The 26,363-nt window shown below is 39.3% G+C and overlaps 1 long non-coding RNA gene across 1 annotated transcript; it reads right to left on the bottom strand.

Moving 5' to 3' along the window:
• Window positions 1-682: 682 nt before the first annotated feature.
• LOC128666790 (uncharacterized) lies at window positions 683-16,273 on the bottom strand. Its single transcript, XR_008403271.1, has 3 exons — window positions 16,196-16,273; window positions 5,838-5,874; window positions 683-1,189 (listed from the first exon to the last, which is right to left on the bottom strand). It is a non-coding gene; the product is annotated as an uncharacterized LOC128666790 (long non-coding RNA).
• Between the last annotated feature and the right edge of the window lie 10,090 nt (window positions 16,274-26,363).

The following is a 26,363-nucleotide window of genomic DNA, read 5'->3' as shown; positions in this document are numbered from 1 at the left end:
AACTACACTAATTTTAGAGGTTAATAAATACTGCAGTTATCAAAGTGCAGTTATCAAAGTGCTTGATTCCCTATCTTTCTATTGGTACATGTATTATGATGTCCCATTTCTTTTCTTATAGTATTTTGCTATATAATTTATAATAGGGTCTGCACCATTTAAAGGTTATATCACTAACTGAGAGCAGTATTATTTCATGTGTATTGGCCATTTGTCTTTAATACATATTTATATATATATAAATTCAAAGTTTAGTTAGCCTCCTGAGTTAGGAGTAGGCGTTTGTTTTGTGAATCAAAAGCTAATTATGTGTGTCAGTATATGACAGGGTTATAATATAATATATTTAATAATTATTCTTTAAATGCTATACAAAGATCATAAAATTACCTTATTCACAATAATCTCCCAAATCAGAGTTGCATTTAAAATACCACAATGAGATACCAAGATATGAGCCACTAACATTCAGATTAATACTATTAAGCTATTTAACCTACAAATGATTTTATACAACTCTAATTAAATACCAGAAGTTATATATATTCTAACTGTAAACAATCAGTTTATATGCCAATTTATCTAAGCTGAAATAAATTGTTAATTATCTACAATTAAGACAAATTCTAAATTATAGATATATATATTTACAAAGATAAATTACTTAGCATTAATGATTAGTTTTAAAATACACAGGGCTATGAAACACAAGTTTTAAAATACAAATTGTCCTTTTAAAATTACTAACTGTAATTTAGTTATAGTTACTATATACATTTGATTTAAATATAATATATATATTTAACAATCATGTATACTTCACCCAAAATGACCAAATCGATAATTCAGCTTCCAAAACTTCTTTGTTTCACCTCATATGAAAATAAGAGTATTTGCAATGTGGATAAGAATAAGTAGCCCAATTTGCTTAAAAATGACTGTGTCCCAACGCAGCCAGTTATCCAGTTACCAGTTCAGCAAAAGTCAGCTAGCCTCCTTTCTCATCTTGCATTCAGCTTATATAATCTTAATCATTGGTGAAATGATATGATAGGCCCTTTGGAAGCTTGTCTGTGATTGGCTCTCGGAGCTTGTCCCTCTCATTGGTCACCTGGGAGACGCCTCCCTGATTGGCTCTGTATGTGCTCCAATAGACAATTCATTTGGCTGTCATACCAGTTTTAATACCCTAGGGGACAGCAGACAACCATAAATATAATCTTACCATAAATTTTTACTACAATTTAATACATCCTTATAAAGTGATTATTTAAACTACTTTACTTCCTTGTATTAATTATTTACAATATTGATTATAGATGGGGTAATATAATGTCATTTTTCTGATTACTCCAATATCAAATACAGTATGTTTCTAGTGATCATATTAATAAACAATTACACTATCAATCATTTGCCCTCCCCAGAATCATAGCATTCAACATCCTGGCATTGAATTGCATCTCAATAGGAATGCAATATATTTCATATTTCTAATGAATTTTGAATGCATAGCATACCAGATGAAGATCTGAAATGAAAAATAATAGTGTTATTAATTTTTAGACATTTTCGGCTAGATTATGAGTTTTGTAGTAAGCATAAAAAGCAGCGTTAGCCGGTCCTAATGCTGCTGTTTTACTACCGCTGGTATTACGAGTCTTGCAGGTACAGGTGTTCCGCTCACTTTTTTGGCCAGACTTGGAAATACCGCAAATCCACTTACGTAAATTGCGTATCCTATTTTTTCAATGGGATTTGCCTAACGCCGGTATTACGAGTTTGCCAAAAAGTAAGCGGTAAACCTTCTTCTTTCAAGACTGGTACCGCATTTTAAAGTCAGTGGTTAAAAGTTTTACACTACAAAGCCGTAGCATAAAACTCTTAACTAAAGTGCTAAAAAGTACACTAACACCCATAAACTACCTATTAACCCCTAAACCGAGGCCCTCCCGCATTGCAAACAATAAAATAAAAATTTGAACCCCCTAATCTGCCAAACTGGACATCGCCACCACTATAATAAATATATTAACCCCTAAACCACCGCACTCCTGCCTCACAAACATTATTTAAATATTATTAACCCCTAATTTGCCATCCCTAACATCGCCGACACCTACCTACATTTATTAACCCCTAATCTGCCGCCCCCAATGTCGCCGCAACTATACTAAAGTTATTAACCCCTAAATCTAAGTCTAACCCTAACACCCCCTAACTTAAATATAATTGCAATAAATCTAAATAAAATTCCTATCATTAACTAAATGATTCCTATTTAAAACTAAATACTTACCTATAAAATAAACCCTAAGCTAGCTACACTATAACTAATAGTTACATTGTATCTAGCTTAGGCTTTATTTTTATTTTACAGGCAAGTTTGTATTTATATAACTAGGTACAATAGTTATTAAATAGTTATTAACTATGTAATAACTACCTTGCTAAAATAAATACAAAAGTACCTGTAAAATAAAACCTAACCTAAGTTACACTAACACCTAACACTACACTATAATTAAATAAATTAACTAAATTATATACAATAACCTAAATTAAATCAAACTAGCTAAAGTACTAAAAAAAAAAACACTAAAATACAGAAAATAATAAACAAATTACAAATTTTAAACTAATTACACTTAATCTAATCCCCCTAACAAAATAAAAAAGCCCCCCCCAAAATAAAAAAGCCCTACCCTACATTAAATTACAAATAGCCCTTAAAAGGGCCTTTTGCGGGGCATTGCCCCAAAGAAATCAGCTCTTTTACCTGCAAAAAAAATTACAAATCCCCCCAACATTAAAACCCACCACCCTCACAACCAAACCTACTCTAAAACCCACCCAATACCCCCTTAAAAAAACCTAACTCTAACCCCTTGAAGATCACCTTACCGGGAGAAGTCTTCACCCAACCGGGCCGAAGTCCTCAACGAAGCCGGGAGAAGTCTTCATCCAAGCCCGCCGAAGTGGTCCTCCAGACAGGCAGAAGTCTTCATCCAGATGGCATCTTCTATCTTCATCCATCCGGCGCGGAGTGGGTCCATCTTGAAGACATCCGACTCGGAGCATCCTCTTCATCCGACGGCTAAGACTGATTGAAGGTTCCTTTAAATGACGTCATCCAAGATGGTGTCCCTTCAATTCCGATTGGCTGATAGAATTATATCAGCCAATCAGAATTAAGGTAGAAAAAAATCGTATTGGCTGATACAAACAGCCAATAGGATTGAGCTCGTATTCTATTGGCTGATTGGAACAGCCAATAGAATGCAAGTTCAATCCTATTGGCTGATTGGATCAGCCAATAGGATTGAACTTCAATCCTATTTGCTGATTGCTTTAGCCAATAGAATTTTTTCTACCTTAATTCCGATTGGCTGATAGAATTCTATCTGCCAATCGGAATTGAAGGGACGCCATCTTGGATGATGTCATTTAAAGGAACCTTCATTCTGGAAGAAGCCTTCGGATGAAGAGGATGCTCCACGTCGGATGTCTTTAAGATGGACCCGCTCCGCACCGGATGGATGAAGATAGAAGATGCCGTCTGGAAGAAGACTTCTGCCCGTCTGGAAGATCACTTCGCCCCACTTGGATGAAGACTTCTCCCGGCTTCGTTGACGACTTTGGCCCGGTTGGGTGAAGACTTTTCCCGGTAAGGTGATCTTCAAGGGGTTAGTGTTTTTTAAGGGGGTATTGGGTGGGTTTTAGAGTAGGTTTGGTTGTGTGGGTGGTGGATTTTAATGTTGGGGGGGATTTGTAATTTTTTTTACAGGTAAAAGAGCTGATTTCTTTGGGACAATGCCCTGCAAAAGGCCCTTTTAAGGGCTATTTGTAATTTAGTGTAGGGTAGGGCTTTTTTATTTTGGGGGGCTTTTTTATTTTGTTAGGGGGATTAGATTAGGTGTAATTAGTTTAAAAATCTTGTAATTTGTTTATTATTTTCTGTAATTTAGTGTTTGTTTTTTTTGTACTTTAGCTAATTTAATTTAGGTAATTGTATTTAATTTAGTTAATTAATTTAATTATAGTGTAGTGTTAGGTGTTATTGTAACTTAGGTTAGGTTTTATTTTACAGGTACTTTTGTATTTATTTTAGCTAGGTACTTATTAAATAGTTAATAACTATTTAATAACTATTAACTACCTAGTTAAAATAAATACAAATTTGCCTGTAAAATAAAATTAAACCCTAAGCTAGATACAATGTAACTATTAGTTATATTGTAGCTAGCTTAGGGTTTATTTTATAGGTAAATATTTAGTTTTAAATAGGAATCATTTAGTTAATTATAGGAATTTTATTTAGATTTATTTAAATTATATTTAAGTTAGGGGATGTTAGGGTTAGGGTTTGACCTAGGTTTAAGGGTTAATACATTTAAAATAGTGGCAGCGAAGTTGGGGGTGGCAGATTAGGGGTTAATCAATATAATGTAGGTGTCGGCGATGTTGTGGGCAACAGATTAGGGGTTCATAACTATAATGTAGGTGGCGGCGGTGTCCGGAGCGGCAGATTAGGGGTTAATAGTTATAATGCAGGTGTTGGCGATGTCGGGGGGCAGATTAGGGGTTAATAAGTGTAAGATTAGGGGTGTTTAGACTCGGGGTTCATGTTAGGGTGTTAGGTGTAGACATAAAATGTATTTTCCCCATAGAAATCAATGGGGCTGCGTTAGGAGCTAAACGCTGCTTTTTTGCAGGTGTTAGGTTTTTTTTCAGCCGGCTCTCCCCCATTGATTCCTATGGGGAAATCGTGCACAAGCACGTTCAGCCAGCTCACCGCTGACTTAAGCAACGCTGGTATTGAGGTGAGATGTGGAGCTAAATTTTGCTCAACGCTCACTTTTCTGAGGCTAACGCCAGCTTGCAGAAAACTTGTAATACCAGCGTTGTCTTAAGTGAGCGGTGAGAATAAAAGGCTTGTTAGCACCGCACACCATTACCGACAAAAACTCATAATCTAGCCATATTATAGCTAATAAATTTATTGAACACCTTAACCAGAATGATATGGGTATAAACTTTACCTCTAAGCTCGATCATGAAAGTATTGAGTTTTTAGATCCTATGCTCTATTGGGATAGTGAAGGCAAAGTAGCCACTAAGACATTTTTCAAAGAGGTTGATACTAATAGCTATCTATTATATAAAAGTAATCACCATTTGCCTTGGAAACTGAATATACAATTTAACCAATTTTGAAGAATAAGGAGGAATTGTTCGGATACTAGGGAGTTTAAAAAACAAGCCCTGATCCTAAAAGAAAGGTTTATGGAAAGGGGTTACCCAGTAGAGTTGATTATTGAAGGGTATAAAAAGGCAAAAATTAAAGATAGGAGTGATCTTTTTACTGAAAAGAATCAGTCGAAAAATATTGAGTAGAAAAGATAAAAGAAATACCATACGTTTTATCACCAGGTATAATAGCAACCATTGGGTAATTGAAGGAATTCTGAAGAAGTACTGGTTTATTCTAAGAGGTAACCCAATTTTAAATGATTTACTAGGTAGTGGTCCACAATGTACATTCAGAAGAGCACCTACACTTAAGAATAAACTGGCTCCTAGTAAAATATTAACGAAAAAGGAAAATGTTAGACAGATAAGAACTAGGTTTCAAACTGAGCCGAATAAGAAAAAAACATAGGGTAATACTAGTCTTAAATTGAAACCATTTGGGACATTTAAATGTGGCAGGAAACTATGTGGGATGTGTAACTACGTTCCAGGAAAAATCAATGAATTTACATCCCATTCTACGGGTGAAACATTTAAGATTAATATGCACTTTACAAGTGACTCTACTTTCGTTATATACTTACTACTGTGCATTTGTGGTTTACAGTATGTTGGAAGATCCTGTAGACCAATCAAAAAAAGATGGGGTGAACATAGTAGAAACATAAAACATAAGCTAGTCAAACTAAATATACCTAGACATATAGTCAGTGAACATCGAGATTGTACAGAGGTCATCAAAATGATCCCTATAGAACAAATTCCAGATACCTGGGGAGTGAATAGATTCACTAAATTAAGACAACAAGAGACATTCTGGATATGGAAATTAAAGACTCTTTCCCCCTTTGGTCTGAATGAGAACATCGATATGGCAGCATTTGATAGTTAAGTTATTTTAAGGGCAATATGTTGTTTTACACTAATAGGCACATAATTTTTAGATAGAATAGTTTAAATACACATAGACCATATACTTGGCTATAGAACATACATAATATGTTTAATCATTCACGATTTTAACACTGTATCACTTAGAAGCACTACATTAGTCATGACATTATTTCAATATGTTAAATCTGATGAATATATGTCACAGGGCACGATAATTTTTTCTACACAAGGGAGACAACAATTTACTAAATTCACTATAACAGTACTATACACATATGGTAAAACGAATTATTTATATATCAATATATTTTATCACATTTGTTAAATTGCACAAGTGCTGATATGATATTTGTTTATAGGTTATTGTGTGGCTTATATGTACAGCATCTAGGAATATAGGGTAAGGTAGTTCGATAATGGTTTAAGATTGTGAAATATGTGGTTTTTTTCAAATGAAGTATGTACACCGCGGCCTCCTCATTCAGTTGCAGGATGCGTAAACCCACCTCTGACTTTTTGGACCAATTGTAGATCATTTTAGGATCGGAGATTGAGGGGGCGTGTCATTTGACACACGCATGCGCAATAACAATATGAGGACACCAGCGGTCTTTAAAAGCTTGATATGTAACATTGTATATCTATTCACCTGAGGAAACAGTGTATCACTGAGAAACGCTTTGTGATTTTAATTGTATGTTTTTAATACAGTGCTTTTACGATAATAAACAGCAAAATAATAGATCCGGACTCACTTCAAAAGGTAAAGTCCTTTTATTTCAATGCTTCAATACTTAAATATTTCATAGACCACCATGGGCTATGATTAAGGTGTACTTGTCCTGCCGAAACACGTAAGACCATGCTATTTTACACTTCCATGGATGTGTTGTTTTCATTGTTTTGGAAGAAATATTTAAGTATTGAAGCATTGAAATAAAAGGAGTTTACCTTTTGAAGTGAGTCCAGATCTATTATTTTGCTGTTTTACGTCTGCTTTGCAAACTAGGAGGAGTTTGCTACACAGATCCAGTACCACAGAGAGAGCGGCGGAAAAGGAGGTGTGCAGTAGCGGTCGATTCTTCAAACAAAGCTGATAGGTAGCAATAACACAACGGAGCAGCGTCCGCTGTATGTGGAAGTGGGTGAAAGGGAATAGGATTTCTTCACATCACCTAGTAAGTCCTTTCTTCCCCCGGACGGGATCTCGCTGGGAACCGGCTGAAGTAAAGCGAGTATAAGAGGCGACCGCTAGAAGTTGTGGGGTGAGTGAATTGAATAAAGTCTGCTTCTTTTAGATTCACTGAAGCTGCAAGGGTACATAGTATCTTGTAAAAAGTTGTTATATTTTTGCTACATATACTCGGGGATAAAACCTTGACTCAGCTACCTGCACACGCTCCCTCCATATATCCATTAGGAACTGTACAGAGTGCTACACATTTATTTTTTGATTCTTTTACGATTATATCTCTTTGTTGTTGTCATTTATGGAGGTCTGGTTGCTATTATCCCTTGTTCTTTAAATCACAATATACGGGTTTTTAGGTACTTGGGTGCACTTATTTGACTACTCCTCATAACATCAGTTTGAGATTAGTACACAAGCACTTTACCAGTGAAATCCCTGAGTATTGAGAGGGTTCACACAGAGGATATACGCTAACTATCTACACACATATCGAGGAGCGAGCTCACTGGACGCTGTAAGGTCCAGACTGCGCATAAAGCACTTTGGTAGTGCTAGGAGACTTGTGAGTAATATTTGACTACAGATTTTCGAACGACATTTACCATATAATACTACACTATATGGGCGCCTTTTCCCTTTTGCCTTTTAGATTTCATCTGTGGATGTGACGCCGCAACTTTTTCGGAAACTAGGCTACTAGACGACCCGCTTTTTTGGACAGATCGTATGTGTAGTACCATTTCAATACACGCATTATATTGTATTGGGATTTGATATCCTTACTTTGGGAGCGCATCTACTACAAACTTTTTAGTTTGTTTTTTTTACGTAGGATTTGAATATGGTGCAACCATCACTAGAGGGAGGGAAATAACTTTAATGCTATGCTTATAAAATGTATTTAATATTTAAAGGACCAGTCAATAGAGTAGATTTGCATAAACAAACACATGATAAAAAGACAATGCAATAGCACTTAGTGGCCGATTTAACAAGCCCCATATTTACTGTTTCCGCGCAAGCCTTCAAACTCGTCATAAACAGGAGTTAAAAAGCAGCGGTCTTAAGACCACTGCTCCTTAATTCGTCCGCCACCTCTGAGGCGGCAGACAGCAATCCGCCCAATCACATACGATCGGGTTGATTGACACCCCCTGCTAGCGGCCGATTGTGCAGGGGGCGGAATTGCACAAGCATTTCTAGTGAAATGCTTCTGCAATGATAAATGCCGACAGCGTATGCTGTCGGCATTTATCAATGTGCGGCGGACATTGATAATTTGGCCCCATTGTCTGAACAGCAAATGATTTTAAGATTTTTTTATGACAAATTACAGTTATGTCTATTTCCACTCCCCCTGTATCATGTGACAGACATCAGCCAATTACAATTGCATATACATATAGTCTGTGAATTATTGCACGTGCTCAGTAGGAGCTGGTGACTCAAAGAGTGTAAATATAAAAAGACTGTGCACATTTTGTTAATGGAAGTAAATTGGAAAGTTGTTTAAAATCGCATGCTCAATCTGATTCACAAAACTTTAATTTTGACTTGAGGGTCTCTCAATAAAAAAAATGTCACGATTGCTAAAATATCCAGCTGTCCATACATCCTTAACAGGCTGCAGAACTAATATTTCTTCTTCAGCTTGTTTACACTTACCCCAAACAACTCGCAATAAAGCTTGTAGATTTCTATAGGCAATGCTTTCGAACTCTCAGAAATCCTAGTATTAGGCTCACTTGAACTGTAATGAATGTGCCTACTTACCACCACCACATGATTCTGTGTGTTCTTACCAGATTACACTGGTTGCTTCCTATTTGTATATCTTGTGATGTGCAGCAAAGCCACTACTTTTTTACCTTGTGACTCATCAGTCCCTGATTACGCCAAATGACTGTTAACATATCAGTCTTCAGATAATCTGAAATAGAGGTCTTCCTTAGTGGGCAATTTATCAATCTGAGGCGCACAGGGGCGGAATTCAGCATTGCACATGAGTGCTATTTTGCGCTCACATGCAATCCCGCATGGGCATGAGCTGCCAATGTCCCCGGTCGGACTTGTCCAGGGAGATTGATATTCGCCACCTAAGAGGTTGGCGAAAGGGTAGGGAAGCTGCGGTCTGATGACCGCTGCTTGTTAAATACAGCGTGCAGGTTCTCTTGTGCCTGCCGAAGAGCTTGATAAATCGCCCCCTTACTCATCTTTTTATGTTTCATTGTCTACTTAGCAGGGACATTTTCAGATGAAAGTTCCTTATATACAGCTACCCAATGGCTCATCAAAACAAGACGTTTCCCTTTCCACCTCATATCACAATGCAACCTCATACAGAAACTAAAGCCAGACTGGGTTCTGGTGTTAAAATACATATAATGGTAGCTGCCTTATTCTACATTCATAATATTTAGCATTCTACGTGTCTTTTGGATCCATTATAATTATTTAAATTTTTTGAATCATGAAAGAAACATTTTGGGTTGCATATCACTTTAATGTTTCTATGCAATGATCAATCAGAAATAGAATGTGGGACTATATTTCATATTAATAATTATGGAACTACCATAATTTATTTACTTTCACATAGATTATGAGTTTTGCGTTATGAGTCAAATAGCAGCGTTGTGGCCCATCGCGCATCATTTTCCCTAACGCAGCCATTACAAGTCTTGTCGGTACAGCTGTACCGCAAGCCTTTTAGTCTGTAACGCAACGTCAGTCCCGCACTCATAAAAATTATGTTTTTTAATGGGATTCCCATAGCGCCGGTATTACGAGTTTTGCATTCTGGCTAAAAAGCGAGCGTTACAGCCTAAAACGACATGATCTGTAATGCCATCTATAGTCAATAGTTATGAGTTTTACGCTACAAAGCTGTAACATAAAACTCATAACTAAAGTGTTAAAAAGCACACTAACACCCATACATACCTATTTACCCCTAAACCGAAGCCCTCCCGCATTCCAAACACTATAATAAATTTATTAACCCCTAATCTGCCGATCCCGATATCGGCGCCACTTTAAAAAATATTAACCCCTATTCCGCCGCTCCCTGACATCCTCACCACTATACTAAAGTTATTAACCCCTAAACCACCACCCTCCCGCATCGCAAACACTATTTAAATATTATTAACCCCTAATCTAACCCACATCGCCCCCACTATACTAAAGTTATTAAGCCTACACCGCAAGCCACTATACTAAACCTATTAACCCCTAAACCGCAAGCCCCCACAATGAAATATACCAAACTAAACTATTAACCCCTAAACCGAAAGCCCCCCACATTGCAATAAACTAATTTAAACTAGTAACCCTTAAACCTAACGTTCCCCTAACTTTAGATTAAAATTACAATTTCCCTAGCTTAAATCTAATTAAAACTTACCTTTCAAATTAAAAAAACTATGTTTAAACTAACAATTAAACTAATATAATAATTAAACTAAAAATTAAACTAACTACCAATTAAATTAAACTAAACTACACATTAAAAAAATCCTAACACTACTGTAAAAATGACAAAGTATCTAAATACAAAAACACTAAATTACGGAAAATGACAAACGAAATTTTCCAAAATAAAAAAGAATTACACCAAATCTAATAGCCCTATCAGAATAAAAAAGCCCACCCAAAATAAAAAAAAAACCTACCCTACAATAAACTACGAATGGCATTGCCCCAAAGATATCAGCTCTTTTACCTGTAAAAAAAACCCCACAAAGACCCGCCAACAGTAAAACCCACCACCCAACCAACCCCCCCAAAATAAAAAAAACCTAATTCTAAAAAAAAATAAGCTACCCATTGCCCTGAAAAGGGCATTTAGCTCTTTTACTGCCCAGACCCTAAACTAAAAGAAGTCCCGCTTGAACGATCTTCATCCCGGAGTTGAAGTCCTGATCCAGGCGGTGAGAAGTCTTCATCCAGGCGGCCTCTTCAATCTTCATCCAGGAGGCGCGGAGTGGGTCCATCCTGAAGACATCCGGAGCAGAGCATCCTCTTCATACAGTCGCCGCCGTACACTGAATCTTCAATACAAGGTACACGATCCAAGATGGCGTCCCTTGCATTCCTATTGGCCAATAGAATGAGAGCTGCTTAAATCCTATTGGCTGATTTGAATAGCCAATAGGATTTTAGCAGCTCTAATTCCTATTGGCTGATTCAAATTTTTCAGCCAATAGGAATGCAAGGGACGCCATCTTGGATCGTGTACCTTGTATTGAAGATTCAGTGTACGGCGGCGACTGTATGAAGAGGATGCTCCGCGCCGGATGTCTTCATGATGGACCCGCTCCGTGCCTCCGGGATCAAGATAGAAGATGCCACCTGGATGAAGATTGAAGAGGCCGTCTGGATGAAGACTTCTCGCCGCTTGGATCAGGACTTCGCCACCGGGATGAAGATTGAAGAGACCGTCTGGATGAAGATTTCTCAACCCCTGGATCAGGACTTCAACTCCGGAATAAAGATCGTTCAAACGGGACTTCAAAAACTGTAAGTGGATCCTCAGGGGGTTAGTGTTAGGCTTTTTTTAAGGGCTTTGGGGTGGTTTTTTTTTAGTTTAGGGTCTGGGCAGTAAAAGAACAAATGCCTTTTTCAAGGCAATGGGTAGCTTAGGTTTTTAGATAGTTTTTTTTTATTTCTTTTATTTTGTGGATTTGTGGGGGTGGGGGTTTGTAATGTTACTGGGTCTTTGTACTTTTTTTTTCACAAAAAGAGCTGATATCTTTAGGGCAATGCCCTACAAAAGGCACCTTTAAGGGCAATTGGTAGTTTATTGTAGATTAGTTTTTTTTTATTTTGGGGTGTTTTTTTATGGGTATTAGGAATATTATTTTTATTTTTGATAATTTGTTTTATATTTGGTGTAATGTATATTTTTAGGGGGTGTTTTTTTTTACAAAAGAGCTGTTTAACTTAGAGCAATGTCCTTGGTAGTTTGGGGGGTGGGGGTTTGTATAGTGTTAGGGTTGTTTGTATTTTGTTTGGAGCAAAAGAGCTGTTTATCTCAGGGCAATGCCCTACAAAAGGCCCTTTTAAGGGCCCTTGGTAGTTTATTCTTTTTTAATATGGGGTGTTTTTTTTATTTAAAAAAAAAAGGGTATTAGAACAGGAATAATCTTTATTTCTTTGGATATGTTAGTTTTTTTTTTTTTTTTTTTTGTAATGTTAGGTTTTATTTTACAGGTAACTTTGTATTTATTTTAACTAGGTAGTTAGTAAATAGTTAATAACTATTTACAAACTAGTCTACCTAGTTAAAATAAATACAAACTTACCTGTGAAATAAAAATAAAACCTAAGCTAGCTACAATGTAACTATTAGTTATATTGTAGCTAGCTTAGGTTTTATTTTACAGGTAAGTATTTAGTTTTAAATAGGTATTATTTAGTTAATAATTGTAAATTTAATTTAAATCTATTTTAATTATGTTAAGGTTCGGTTTAGGGGTAGGGTTAGGGTTAGTTAGTTATGGTTAGTTTTAGGAGTTGATAGTTTAATTTAGGTTGTTGCGATGTGGGGGGCTGGTGGTTTAGGGTTTATAGGTTTATTTAGTGGTAGTGATGTGGGAGGCCAGAGGTTTAGGGGTTAATAACTTTATTTAGTTGCAGCAATATTGGGGAGCGGCGTCATAGGGGTTAATAACTTTAGTATAGGGGTGGCGATGTTGGGGTGCGGCAGAATAGGGGTTAATAACGTAAGGTAAATAGCCTTTAATACTCGTAATCTAGCCGTTTGTGAATTAGAAAATAATTCATTATAGTTTCCACTTTAGATACTTATTCATTATATTACTTTGTGGCTATATTAATTTGTATATCGTTTATATATTTAATTTTAAATTAAAGTAACAGTCAACAGTGCATTTACATCTTTAGTACTGCTGGAGTAGTGTGTAACTTAATATATACTTTTGGAATTCTGTACAAATAAGTGTGTGTGTATGTGTAATATATATATATATATATATATATACATACAAACATACACACACACATACACATACATATATATATACACATACATACATACACACACATACACATACATATATATATATATATATATATATATATATACATACAAACATACACACACACACACACATACACATACATATATATATATATATATATATATATATATATATATATACACATACATACATACAAACCCTCTGATGAAGTGAATGTAATTCACGAAACGCGTAAGGGCACGCCCACTTCTGACGTCACTTCCTGTCCAGGGAGACCAAGCTTCAAACACTTCAGCAACGGACCCTGTCACTGACAGGCTTAAGAATCCACATCCATCCGGATATTGTGAGCTATCTAGAGCTCAAAAAACCACAAGGAATCATCATCTAGCTGTATTTACAGCAGTTCATGTAACTATTTATTACGGTTTTCCATCATAAACACCAACTTATCCACCTGAACTCTGGGAGCTTTTCAGAGCTCAAAACCAACACAAGGAATTTACCTCCAGCTGTACTTACAGCATCCTATACCACAATATCACTAATTTTTATCAGCAAGCTGTTTTTGCACCAGCCCTGATAAAAAAAAAACTCACTACCGGATTTAAAGAAATATACTATATTTCATCTGCTCACCTATTTCTGTCCCTGATCTGGACTATTATCAAAGAGGATTTCTGTTTATCATTTTTTATTGGACATTGGAAAATAAAAGTGTTTTTATTTTAAATTTCACTTTGTGTCCTTGCAAGCATCATTTATACACATCTCATGAGTGCTGCAATTAATATCCACAATTGATCTCATAGTATGTAAACTGAGCACTAATTGGTTTGCATAAATAAAGTTTATACCATACTCCAGAGAGGAGAAGTCTTTCAAGTATAAAGAAGGGGAAAAGAAATAAACAGCAACAAGGAAAGAAATCCAGCAAAAAGAATTAAAGTGTCTCTACCTAACTCCAGAGAGGAGAATTTTGTGTGAAATACCAACATATTTCTACTCCAGGGATATCAAGATTTCCACCTGCTAAAAGTTTCTGCATACCAGCTGGAAACATCTTTACCACAGATAGGGATTACATCCCCTCCATGCTTCCAACATACCTCACATGTTTGAGGTTAAACAAGGTGAGCACATTTAAATCTCACGTTTAGTTTTTGATTGCCTAGTACTGACATACTGCACCATAATTTGGTTTTGTTTTTGTTTTTCTCCATTCTATGTGCGCTGAACTCTGAAACTCAACACATTCCATTTGATGATAGTGGAATATTCAGAAACTAGCTGCCATTGAAATATATCAGGAGGAACTAATTAGAGCAAAATAACCATTTGCAACATACACAGTGCAGATCAAGAAACACCCAAGCAATACATACATACACATACATATATATATATATATATATATATATATATATACATACAAACATACACACACACACACATACACATACATATATATATACACATACATACAAACACACACATACATACATACATATATATATATATATATATATATATATATATCACAAAAAGAAAAATGGTTAAGCGCTTTTAAAGAGTGTGAGTAATCTGTTTCGTCTAAATATATATTCCCATCCGTTACCCAGAATATATATATATATATATATATATATATATATATATACACAAGACCAATACAAATTATGTAGCAAACAGTCTCATTTGTCAGAAATTGGCCAGTCTGTGGTTATAAAAAGTTCCTTATAATCCACAGTTCTAGTTCCTGTGTGCTGTGAATATTTGGCAGCCCGTCTGGAAAGAAAGGTGATCCCCCGCTGGGCGAGGTTCCTCTTAAGGATCTGAAAGTATAGGACAAGACAGGCGCACAAAGGCACACTTTGTGTAATACGTTCAAGCTATAGAGATAAATAAAAAGGTGAAATATCCACGCTCACCTGGTGTATCCTCACAATATGAGGTATATATAATGCCTTAGTGTTAGTGTAGTCTTCCTCTTTTCAATCCTCTATTCCTCCACGGATCCTCAGATGTCCACAAGCTGCTTCTGGTAGCAGAAGTCCTTTTCTGTATTGCAGCTCAGTGTATAGGGATGTAGGGATATGGGGATAGACCTATGTGCTTATATATATATTCCATATAAACACCACTAACACAGTGATTAAATAATCATAAATTTAATAGTGATTTAAAAGTTCACATAAAAATGCCCTTTTGAGGGTTTCAATAGACAGTTAGCATACACCAAATATACTTATAACAGAGCCGTAGTCAGACCGGTTATGAAATCCACAATATAGATCACTGTACCACGGTCAGCTAATGCGCTCTATCCGGCAGTATTTAAACTAAGGAGCACTAAAGGATATTCTCCAGACTGCCACACTACAATAATTTGTGCAGCAACTGAATCCTTATGCAGCTCCGTTTTCTCTCTCATGTATTGCCCTGACGTATGGTGGGGGGCAGAGCCCCCCGCCATACGTCAGTGCAATACCGGTCTGACTACAATAACCGGTCTGACTACGGCTCTGTTATAAGTATATTTGTTGTATGCTAACTGTCTATTGAAGCCCTCAAAAGGGCATTTTTATATGAACTTTTAAATCACTATTAAATTTATAATTATTTAATCACTGTGTTAGTGGTGTTTATATGGAATATATATATATATATATATATATATATATATATATACAAATTTCAAAAACAGGAGCGCACTCGCCGGGTCTTAAGCAAATAACATTTATTTAATCAGTGACGTTTCGGGGTGGCTAGCCCTGTCCTCAGACCATTACAATATCCCAAATAATAACAAAACTTTTATACGTTACCCTCCACCATCACCATAGATTACCGGAAGTGCCACCGGCGTCCTGCTGAGCTCAGTGCGCAGGTCCGCCGGTTGCCATAGCAACCCGGATATACCTTTCTGCAATGCAAATATAATATTTTGTGAGACACAACAGATATTTACAGTTTATATTTACAAAGATAAAAAGCTCAGATGGTATAGATATTCAGTTCTCTCTCTGGGGCTACACAATATTGGATCTACTATTTTAGATATATGCCACCATGTAAACATGTACCCGGTTGTCAAGGTAACCGTTGTAATGGCATGTAATCCCTAAAGGCTACAAATTATCAATCTTTGAAATAGTGATATTAATAACATAGTGGAGTCCTATATATATTATATACATTATATACATTATAGGCAAAGCAATCTGTGACAGGTCCCTATCAAAACTCCCCAACATTAAAATTACCTTAAACAATAAGTTATTAATATGGTATTAAGTTGGCGTAAACGAAAGTACTGTGTCACCAGAGCTATTAGCTTAAAGCTTATCAAACATAGTTTTTTCAAACCAAGGTATTACAAAAAACAATGCCAATCCAATTGTGTGTTTAACCCCTTGGGGGACAACGTCCCCAAGTTGTAGATCCACCTGGATTCCTTTTGTAATAATAAGTTAGCTCTATCCCCACCTCTGTTTAATTTGGGCACGTGATCAATGATCACATATCTCAAATCACTAACTGTGTGGCCACTCATCGCAAAATGCCTGGCTACAGGCTGTTCAGATTCTTTCTCTCTGATTGCCAATCTAATGGCCGAGCGATGGTTGGCCATACGTATGCGGAGGGTATCAACCGTCTTACCCACATAATATAAACCACATGGGCAGTGTAAGAGGTAGATAATATATTCTGTGGTACACGTTACTCTGTACTTAATTGTGTACTTCTTATTAGTGTGGGGATGTGTAAATGTCTTGGTATTGCTCATGCCATTGCATGTGGTGCAGCCAAGACATCTATAACACCCCACTTTAGATGATTGAAGCCAAGTAGTCTTTTTATAGCTGTCCACTGGATCCACTTTCACCAAGGAATCCCTTAGTGATCTTGCTCGTCTGTAGGTGACCCTTGGTGGTTCCATGTTTGTAAATGGCAAGGTTGGATCACTCGTCACTATATCCCATCGGTCTCTCACGACTCCAGGTATTCCCTTTTTGTCCGCAGTATATGTTGTTACATATGTCAGACAGTTCTTTGTCTCTATGGGTTTGCTTGTGCTTAAAGCATCTTCTTGCTTCATGTCCCAGAATTTTTTGAGATGTTGATCAATATGGGTTTGTTGGTACCCTCTTTGTAGAAATCTCGCTTGCATCTCTAATAATTGTTCTTTGGCCTTATTAGGATCACTATTATTGCGGACTACCCTTTTAAATTGTGATACCGGTAGTGCTCGCTTAAGGCCCGCTGGATGGCAGCTTGAAGCTTGCAATAGCGAGTTTCTATCCGTTGATTTTCGGAAGAGGGTCGTACCCAACTCATCCCCCTGGACTGAAATGCGAAGATCTAGGAAATCCACTGAGGTTTGACTATGCTCCATTTTGAACTGGAGATTTGGTAAAACCTGGTTCAGTTGTTGGAACCAGTCCAAAAGTTCCTCTTCTGTACCTTCCCAGATTAAAAACAGATCATCAATGTAACGACGAAAAAATCGTATCCTAGTATCATTGAATAATTCTGTTTGATGTTGTTCGAACTCAGCCATATACAGGTTGGCGTATGATGGGGCCACACTTGACCCCATCGCCGTCCCAAGCAGTTGCAAGAAATACCTGTTCTCGAAGCGAAAGTAGTTCATTTTAAGGCAGAATTCCAAGAGTTCCAATAGCCAATCCATATCAGGACCTACATAGGGATATCTATAAAGATGATTACGTATAGCCTCTATACCTTGTTGGTGTGGAATCACTGTATAGAGGCTCACCACGTCAAGTGTGACTAGATACTCAGTTCCCTTTAATCCTCTGATGTTCTTTAATTCCTTAATTAAGGAGATGGAGTCCAATATGAATGATGGCATATTGTGGACAATGGGTTGCAGTATAGAGTCTAAATATATATAAGCACATAGGTCTATCCCCATATCCCTACATCCCTATACACTGAGCTGCAATACAGAAAAGGACTTCTGCTACCAGAAGCAGCTTGTGGACATCTGAGGATCCGTGGAGGAATAGAGGATTGAAAAGAGGAAGACTACACTAACACTAAGGCATTATATATACCTCATATTGTGAGGATATACCAGGTGAGCGTGGATATTTCACATTTTTATTTATCTCTATAGCTTGAACGTATTACACGAAGTGTGCCTTTGTGCGCCTGTCTTGTCCTATACTATATATATATATATATATATATATATATATATATATATATATATATAGTCTATATCCAATAAGGGACTGCACTCACTGGATTTGGTTTAAGAAACCTTTATATCTTTATTATGGTAACGTTTCGGGGTTCACAGACCCCTTCCTCAGACCAGACGGTCTGAGGAAGGGGTCTGTGAACCCCGAAACGTTACCATAATAAAGATATAAAGGTTTCTTAAACCAAATCCAGTGAGTGCAGTCCCTTATTGGATATAGACTGTGTACTTGATTGACTTTGCACCCTGGTGGATGACCACACAGCATTGGGAGTGCAGACACACACGGAGGATATATATATATATATATATATATATATATATATATATACACACACACACATACATACATACCACATGAATCTGCACTCCCGCTTCCTATTAGACAACCAGGGAGTGGAAAATTAAATCCAAATAGTAAAAACACAGACTGCACTCACTGGATTTTTAAAACAAGTAAAAAACTTTTTAATGTGACATGGTGACCTTTCGGTGTCCACAGACCCCTTCCTCAGACCAGGATATATGTATTTGTGTGTGTGTGTATATATATATATATATATATATATATGTATGTATATATGTGTGTGTGTGTGACCAGCTACCTTACACCAGAGTTTAAATAAACATCTTATGGAAGTGGAGGGCCCTCTAATGGGGCTGTAACAAAATTAAGGGATAACTGAGTTGAAGTCTGGAGGGTACTAGGTACTACAGTGTTGCAAATGTGGGGGCGGGTGTTTCTGCTTACCTTTATAGGTCCTGGCTGCAGTGGATCCGGCCCTCTTTTGTTCCTGGTTCCAGACTTCAAAGGAGTTTTTCTGCTGCTCTGTCGAAATGGAGTGTTCCAAGAGGAGATCAGTGCCACCATTGCATTACAGGGAGGTAGTGCAGCAGGTTCCTGGCATGCGGGGAGCTGCAAGAGAAAGCGGTGGATCAGCCTCAGAGGATGTGGTACCCCCTTCCCCTGTGGCTAGGCCCCGGGCAGCCCCCATATTGAAAAATAGGCCACCTGTAAAGAGAGGACTGGGCCTTGGGGCCTTTTCATCAGGCCCTGGGCCCTAGTCCTCTATAGCTGGGCCCTCATCTGCCTCTCTTTATGCTCCAACTACTGTAGGGGTCCCCTCAGTTACCCACATCATCCCTTCTTATTCCGGAGCCCCTGGCCTCTCACGAGGTATCCCCTCCCTCTCAGTTACCAGGACAAAGGCCGCAAACGAGCGCAGCTGCTGCGAATGATACGCCATTGCAGCAGCTGCAAGCTCTAGTCCCACCGGCAGTAGCATCCATTATGGCCCTGGCGCAAGCGCTCATGGGGACCATGTCCCCCGTGGTCACGGGCGCTACTCTTGGCAATCTAGATGGGGGGCAGGGCAGGCCCATGTCACAGGCTTCAGTCCATGCGTCGGGTCTTAGCCCCGCCCCTTCCGGAGCTGCGTCTCGCGCGTCCTCCTCGTATGACTCATCAAGCAGGGAGGAGCGCAGACGCAGTCGCGCCCGGAAGAGAGGGGGGGACAGGAGTGGATCTGCGCACGGAGCCAGAAGCAGTAAGTTGGGAAGGCTCCGTGCGGGTGATCGTACTCATGACGGGCGGAGTGGGTGAGATGGGGGTGCGAGTGTGGCACAAGGGAGTGTGGCTCAAGGGTGTGAGGCTCAAGGGAGCGTGGCTCAAGGGTGTGAGGCTCAAGGGAGTGTGGCTCAAGGGTGCTCACGTACTTGAGGCATTTAGTATGGCGCTGCTTACAGTTAAACATTAGCTTCACGGCTCGGCACGTGCCGGGGGTCAAAAATGTTGTGGCAGATGCATTGTCTAGGTTTAACTGGGTACAGTTTAGGAAGGTGGCGCCTGGGGCGGAGCAATCAGGAATAACTTGCCGTCCTTTCCTTTGGCAGATGGCGGGAGCTGGGAAAGCGTTCTCCCCCTAGTGAGGGCTTCTTTGGCACCAAAGACGAGAACATATGAGGGTCACTGGAAGAATTGGGTCAGCTTTGCTAGCCGGCAGGGGTTCCAGGTCCAGTCTGTTACCCAGGTACATATTCTTGACTGGTTGGCTTGCTTGCGTGGTCAGGGGGTGTCTAGATTAGCGGCTCAGGGTAGGCTGTCTGCTCTGGCATTCTTTAACAAGACGTTTGGGCTAGCGGATCACTCAGGCGCGTTCTTAGTGAGGCAAGTCCTGAAAGGGTGGGGGCAGCTGTCCCCTCGCACCAAGGACCATAGGGAGCCAATTACTCCACTCAGATTGCGTGAGCTGGTGGGGACACTGCAGTCAGTGTGCTCATCGCAATACGAGGCCTTGCTCTTTAGATCGACTTTCTCGTTTGCCTTGGCAGGGACATTGAGAGTGGGGGAACTGGTGGCCCCATCCAGGAGTGGTGGGGTAGGAGGGATAAAATGGGAGCATGTGAGGCCCACGGATAACGGCTTACTATTGCTCGTGCCTAGGTCCAAAACCGACCCGCAGGGAAAAGGGGCATGGCTCCCACTGCACAAGCATGAATTTCCTGAATGTTGCCCGGTGGCGGGTTAGGAAGAGTTTTGTCGGGTGCCCCCACGAGATTCAAGTCAGTTGTTCGTACACAAGGATGGCTCCTTCTTGTCGGTTTTTCAATTTAAAAAGGTGCTAGCCAGAGCGGTAACGGCTGCGGGCCTTTACCCGGGAAAAATCAGGTCCCACTCCTTTAGGATTGGGGCGGCGACGAGCGCGGCTAGCGGGTCCTCTGAGGCGGATATCAAGAGATTAGGGCGGTGGAAATCTGGCAGATTTAAGTTGTATATTCGGCACTTATCGGAGTTGCTTCCTTAGGGTTGGGTCAATCTAAGGGGGTTCAGGGCTCACGTGGGGTTCGACTTTAAAGGGAGGTTGAAATGCTGATTTCTGGGTTTGTGTTTTTGGCTCAGCCTTCTATCATGTTATTGCAGGCAAGAATTCGGCCACTATTCGTGTGGATAGTTGGGCACTCTTTCGTGCATTGGGCGTCAATTCGGGCTCTGCGATTGCCGGACGGGCAGCAGTTGGGATTTCCCTCATCCAGGGCCAACATTCGGTGGCTGGGCCGGAGGGGTTTAACCTGGGACGAATTGCCTACCATTTTTCAGGATGCGCACAGGAGGTAGGGGCAGCGTCACATTATTGTATTGCATCTAGGGGGGAACGATATGGGATCGGTCCCAGTTTTGGATTTAATCAGGAAAATGGCTTCTGACATCCGCTGGATGTGCGCATGGCTCAAAGATGTTAGAATTGGGTGGTCCAACGTGTTTGCACGACTGCGTTTGAGGTACATTTTTACTCAAAGGGCAGCATACAATGTGAGAAAGAAGTTGAAAAGGGAGATGGGAAGAACGGTCATGGCGTTAGGCGGTTTTGCCATAAGGCATGATACTCTAACGGCAGACAACAAGGCACTTTATCGCCCCGATGGCGTCCATCTCACGGATGTGGGATTAGACATTTTCCTTGGGGACATTCGTAGAGCTCTTCTTTCGGTGGTCTAAAAAAAAAAATTTATATTGAAAGTGGATTTGGTTTACATTTTTGGTAGTTTAGTGTATTGTTATATTGGGTGGCAGCAAGAGGTAGCTGACTCATGTGGCGGTCAGTCAGGGTCCAGAGAGTGGGCAGGGAGAGAGAAGAGTGATGTCCTGGGATGGGGGAGGCGGCGCCCGCTAGGTGCCGACCTAGGGGTTACTCCTCCCTATGAATCGTAGGCCAAACAACACTAATAGCTTACAGCTCGCTCTCTCTGCAGATTGGGCATGCGCAATCCGTGCCGCTCTGCAAACACTGTGTAGGACCCTGGCCGTCTGTAAGTAGGGGTTAGAATAGCTAGTTCATTGCCGCCATCAATTTTTTTATTAAGAACTTTATACAGTTCTTTGTGTCATTATAAGTAAGTTGCCTTAGTTGGCATATTTAAATAGCCTAAATTAAGCGGTTTATTTACAATAAACGTGACCATAACCGGTCTTAAGCCCAAAACCTGTTGTTGTGTGTTTATTGGTTATCATTCTAGGGTACATAAGACGAACAGGAAGTTTATGGGGCCCATTTATCAAAGGGCTTGCGGACCTGATCCGACACTGCGGATCAGGTCCGCAAGACCTCGCTAAATGCGGAGAGCAATACGCTCTCCACATTTAACATTGCACCAGCAGCTCACAAGAGCTGCTGGTGCAACGCCGCCCCCTGCTGACTCGCGGCCAATCGGCCGCCAGCAGGGAGCTGTCAATCAACCCGATCGTATTCGATCGGGTTGATTTCCGGCGGTTCCTGTCCGCCTGCTCAGAGCAGGCGGACAGGGTTATGAAGCAGCGGTCTTTAGACCGCTGCTTCATAACTTGTGTTTCTGGCGAGTCTGAAGACTCGCCAGAAACACGGCCCTTCAAGCTCCATACGGAGCTTGATAAATGGGCCTGTATATCTTATGGAAGTGGAGGGCCCTCTAGTGGGGCTGTAACAAAATTAAGGGATAACTGAGTTGAAGTCTGGAGGGTACTAGGTGCTACAGTGTTGCAAATGTGGGGGCGGGTGTTTCTGCTTACCTTTATAGGTCCTGGCTGCAGTGGATCCGGCCCTCTTTTGTTCCTGGTTCCAGACTTCAAAGGAGTTTTTCCCCGCACACCCATCCCTGAATGAAGAATTGGCGGCTTTTAGAGGAAAAGTTAGGGTTAACCCTGGCGTAGGTAGGTTTATGTGAACTAGCCTTCTAAGAACAGGTTGTAATTTTTGCCTTCCACCCGTCCGGGCGTGTTTTACGACTCGCTTGGGGGGGGTCGCCTTTGTGGGCTGGTTGTTTTGGTGCCTTAGCTGGCGGTCGGTCAGGGTCCATAGAGCGGGCAGGGAAAGAGAAGAGTGATGTCCGGGGATGGGGAAGGCGACGCCCGCTAGGTGCCGACCTAGGGGTTACTCCCCCCTACGAATCGTAGGCCAAACAACTCTAATAGCTTACAGCTCTCTCTCTCTGCTGATTGGGCGCACGCAATCCGTGCCGCGCTGCAAACACTGTGTAGGATCCTGGCCGTCTGTCAGTAGGGGTTAGAATAGCTAGTTCATTGCCGCCATCAATTTTTTATTAAGAACTTTATACAGTTCTTTGTGTTATTATGAGTAAGTTGCCTTAGTTGGCATATTTAAATAGCCTAAATTAAGAGGTTTATTTACAATAAACGTGACCGTGACCGGTCTTTAGCCCAAAACCTGTTGTTGTGTGTTTATTGGTTATCATTCTAGGGTACATAAGACGAATAGGAAGTTTATCTCTTAAAGCCAAAAAACTTTGTATAACTTTCTCTTCTGACCAGGTTACTGTGGCTTTGCAAACTGCAGCTTCTCCCAGTCCTGACTGCCTCACACAGATTGCTAATTACATTCACTACAGGTGTGTGTGGTCTCTGGGAGAAGGTTAACCATTTCCTTACAGAGTAAAAACAGCTCCTGCTTATATATATATATATAGTACTCACTAATTACATTCACTACAGGTGTGTGACCTCTGGGAGACGGTTAACCATTTCCTTCCAGAGTAAAAACATCTCCTGCGTATATATATATATATATATATATATATATATATAGTACTCACTAATTACATTCACTACAGGTGTGTGTGGTCTCTGGGAGATGGTTAACTATTTCCTTACAGAGTAAAAACAGCTCCTGCTTATATATATATATATAGTACTCACTAATTACATTCACTACAGGTGTGTGTGACCTCTGGGAGACGGTTAACCATTTCCTTACAGGGGTAAAACAGCTCCTGCTTATATATATATAGTACTCACTAATTACATTCACTACAGGTGTGTGTGACCTCTGGGAGAAGGTTAACTATTTCCTTCCAGAGTAAAAACAGCTCCTGCGTATATATATATATATATATATATATATATATATAGTACTCACTAATTACATTCACTACAGGTGTGTGTGACCTCTGGGAGACGGTTAACCATTTCCTTACAGAGTAAAAACAGCTCCTGCTTATATATATATAGTACTCACTAATTACATTCACTACAGGTGTGTGTGGTCTCTGGGAGAAGGTTAACCATTTCCTTACAGAGTAAAAACAGCTCCTGCTTATATATATATATATATAGTACTCACTAATTACATTCACTACAGGTGTGTGTGACCTCTGGGAGAAGGTTAACCATTTCCTTACAGAGTAAAAACAGCGCCTGCTTATATATATATATATAGTACTCACTAATTACATTCACTACAGGTGTGTGTGGCCTCTGGGAGAAGGTTAACTATTTCCTTCCAGAGTAAAAACAGCTCCTGCGTATATATATATATATATATATATATATATAGTACTCACTAATTACATTCACTACAGGTGTGTGTGACCTCTGGGAGACGGTTAACCATTTCCTTACAGAGTAAAAACAGCTCCTGCTTATATATATATAGTACTCACTAATTACATTCACTACAGGTGTGTGTGGTCTCTGGGAGAAGGTTAACCATTTCCTTACAGAGTAAAAACAGCTCCTGCTTATATATATATATATATAGTACTCACTAATTACATTCACTACAGGTGTGTGTGACCTCTGGGAGAAGGTTAACCATTTCCTTACAGAGTAAAAACAGCTCCTGCTTATATATATATATATAGTACTCACTAATTACATTCACTACAGGTGTGTGTGGCCTCTGGGAGATGGTTAACCATTTCCTTCCAGAGTAAAAACAGCTCCTGCGTATATATATATATAGTACTCACTAATTACATTCACTACAGGTGTGTGTGGCCTCTGGGAGACGGTTAACTATTTCCTTACAGAGTAAAAACAGCTCCTGCTTATATATATATATATATATATATATATATAGTACTCACTAATTACATTCACTACAGGTGTGGGTGGCCTCTGGGAGACGGTTAACCATTTCCTTACAAAGGTAAAACAGCTCCTGCTTATATATATATATATATATATATATATATATAGTACTCACTAATTACATTCATTACAGGTGTGTGTGGCCTCTGGGAGAAGGTTAACCATTTCCTTACAGAGTAAAAACAGCTCCTGCTTATTTATATATATAGTACTCACTAATTACATTCACTACAGGTGTGTGTGGCCTCTGGGAGAAGGTTAACCATTTCCTTACAGAGTAAAAACAGCTCCTGCTTATATATATATAGTACTCACTAATTACATTCACTACAGGTGTGTGTGGTCCCTGGGAGACGGTTAACCATTTCCTTACAGAGTAAAAACAGCTCCTGCTTATATATATATAGTACTCACTAATTACATTGACTACAGGTGTGTGTGGTCTCTGGGAGACTGTTAACCATTTCCTTACAGAGGTAAAACAGCTCCTGCTTATATATATATATATATAGTACTCACTAATTACATTCACTACAGGTGTGTGTGGCCTCTGGGAGACGGTTAACCATTTCCTTACAGAGTAAAAACAGCTCCTGCGTATATATATATATATATATATATATATAGTACTCACTAATTACATTCACTACAGGTGTGTGTGACCTCTGGGAGACGGTTAACCATTTCCTTACAGAGGTAAAACAGCTCCTGCTTATATATATATATATATATATAGTACTCACTAATTACATTCACTACAGGTGTGTGTGGTGTCTGGGAGACAGTTAACCATTTCCTTACAGAGTAAAAACAGCTCCTGCTTATATATATATATATAGTACTCACTAATTACATTCACTACAGGTGTGTGTGACCTCTGGGAGACGGTTAACCATTTCATTACAGAGGTAAAACAGCTCCTACTTT

Source organism: Bombina bombina, chromosome 7 (assembly GCF_027579735.1).
Source record: "Bombina bombina isolate aBomBom1 chromosome 7, aBomBom1.pri, whole genome shotgun sequence".
In the NCBI taxonomy this organism is placed as follows: domain Eukaryota; kingdom Metazoa; phylum Chordata; class Amphibia; order Anura; family Bombinatoridae; genus Bombina; species Bombina bombina.
The sequence above is the reverse complement of the archived record's forward strand: the minus strand, read 5'-3'. Positions and strand labels throughout refer to the sequence as shown.